The following is a 2,759-nucleotide window of genomic DNA, read 5'->3' as shown; positions in this document are numbered from 1 at the left end:
GTTGAAACTTACTACAAAAAGAACACAAAGAGCACAGCACCCACTCCACCTGGTGAAACTAACAAAATAGCAAACAGAACAATAAGTGAACTTCTCCACTGCACTCAAATGTGGAGCTAACATTTAAAGGTATGCAAATGTTTACCTAAACACAATGTACAACTAATAGGCACTGAAGGTGGATAGTTCCACTACACACAAAGTACAACAGACAGGCTATGCCGTCAATACCAGCGGCACACAAGTCAACAGGCGGTGACAAGCTGCCTGGAGCAACAGCTGGACTCTCCTTATGAGCCGGGGGTAATTAACAGGGTGACGAGCCATTGGTTGAGTGGAAAACAGAGGAACCAATGGGCGGTACAGATGTCAGCACCCCAGAAACCAGGAAGTAGGCGGGTCTTCATTCCCCAGGGACACAGCCTACTTGGTAGAGGTGAGACAGGGAAAAGAGGAAACACAAGGGTGACAGTGACAGCCGTGACATGTGTCAGTATAGCTTGGTTTGTTGTTGTGGACAGATAAGGCTGATAAATAAAGCTCCCGGTGGAGCTTGCTTGTGCTCACTCACAAACTCACTCAGTCATGTTTAGCTGATGTAGTTGCTCTATAGAGTTTCTTTTATTTCCTTACATGCTAGGATGCTAAGAGCTTCGTCAGCATTATAAATACTAGTCTGTAGTCGAAGCTCATGGCAGCTTACTGAACCCACAGGTGTACTGTCAACCATGGCACAGGTTAAAATGTGCTGCAAACTCTGTCATGGGTAAGACGGTCTGAATTTGAATGTACAATATTTTTCATTGAAGTACAATAACTCTGGAGTCTTTATGTGGTTATTTTGTTTTTAGTACCTGGCTGTGTAAAGATAAAGCACTGGACAGATGACTTACCTGGCCACTATGTAAAGTTTTTTAGAAGCTAGCAAAGAGCCAAGACTGCTTTTTATACAGCTGCACTGCAGACAATGAATAAGAGACTGTTTGATTCTTTCTTATTTTTTTTTTTAAATAACATCCCACTGCCCACATGATAATCAGTTTTTAACAATAAGCTCCAAACTTGTTACGCTGAGTCTAGAGCTGCACACTGGTTGCTGATAGGAACAGGAACTAGCTGCCATTGACTGTAGTAAATGTTATAAAAAGTTTTATTATTAATAGGATAGAGAAATAATTAACCACACACACATCAAGTCTGTCTCATCTCATATCTTACTTTTACTCCTCAGTGTTTAACTTTTCAAAATGCGATAATGTAATACATTATATTGACCAGTTCTAAATATCTAAGCAATACAAGTCAATAAATCTCCAAATAACCTTTAGGTACATTACTCCTTGTTGAGTTTTGCTCAACAGCCTCAAAGGCAGCTGCTAGTTGTAATAGCATTCGTGTCTGTCCTCCTGCACTGCTGAACCACTGTGGGAACACAGACAGAAACAGCCGCTGTCACCTTTTTAGATGCTTCGGGCGTATTTACCATGTGATTGCTACCCGCTGCCTGTTTATATTCATTTGTATGTTGTTGATTTTAAACCTCTGAGACGTAGCATTTGAAAACAAGCATGACAGACAAGCCAGACATTTTCACTTGGCATTACCTCACACCGTCAACCCTGAGTGCTTACTCATGTAATGCTGCCACAGCGCTGACAGACAGGTTTGGACTTTGCACGCCCTTCTCAATGTTTGTACAATATTGAAACTATTAGGAAGTTAATTGTGTGTTTATGATTTTTGGTGTGTAAAATGTCATGTTTGTTTTTTGTGCGGCCTCACTCTCACCTCTCTTACTCCCTCCAGAGGTTCACACCATGCTTGACGCCTTCCTTCCTCCCAACACTTATTTCCGCTTCAACCCCTACATGAGCGAAGATATCTCCATGGATGAGAACCGGCACGAAAAGCTCAAGTTGCTGCAGGCTGAGGGTATCCGTTATCTGGAGAGGAACGAGGAGAAGCTGAAGAAGGTCGCACGCATCCTCACCCAAGAGAAAACCTCCGTCCAGAGGACAGCTGAGTGGGCCAAGCTCAGGGCTGACATGTACAACGGTCTGTCCTTTTACTCCTCCAAGCTTTAGATCTAATACAAACCACCTTTACCTCACTCTTCCCTTATTCTAAATTGCCTAGAATATGTAATCTTACCATGATTAGTGTGTCATAGTTGTTGCCTTCTTGACCTGTACCTCTGAAGAACATTGTGTAAGTAGTAGGTAATGTATCTAACATGCCAAACACTACGTCTTCCTCCTCACCTATACTGTATCCGGTTGCCTTTGCAGTTGGCAACACTCAACTTAACACTTTTGCATTCAAAGAAGATGTGTCAAATGACACGTGGATTTGGGAACTCCCTAAATAGGGATCCACTGTCAGCTTTGCGTCTTACTTGAAGGAGCCCAAAGCAATAGTTCAACATTTTGGGGAATACGTGTGTGTGTGTGTGTGTGTGTGTGTGTGTGTCTTGCTCAGTCTTACATGAGAAGATGGATACTACGCACATGTCTGTAGAGTCTGAAAGACTGAAAATTGGGAAACCGCTAGCCTGGCTCTGTCCAAAATCTGCCTACTTAGCTGTTTCCCATTTACAAACTTTATGCGAAGCTAAGGTAACTGGTTACTAGCTCTAGCTACATTTTTACCATACAGATACGAGAGTGGTATCTATCTTATTGTCTAACTTTCGTCAAGAAAGCAAATAAGCATATTTCCTAAAGTGTTGAACTATAAATGCTACTGTAGCAAGTAACAGT

This window comes from Micropterus dolomieu, linkage group LG22 (genome assembly GCF_021292245.1).
Source record: "Micropterus dolomieu isolate WLL.071019.BEF.003 ecotype Adirondacks linkage group LG22, ASM2129224v1, whole genome shotgun sequence".
Classification (NCBI taxonomy): domain Eukaryota; kingdom Metazoa; phylum Chordata; class Actinopteri; order Centrarchiformes; family Centrarchidae; genus Micropterus; species Micropterus dolomieu.
This window is presented reverse-complemented; position numbering follows the sequence as displayed.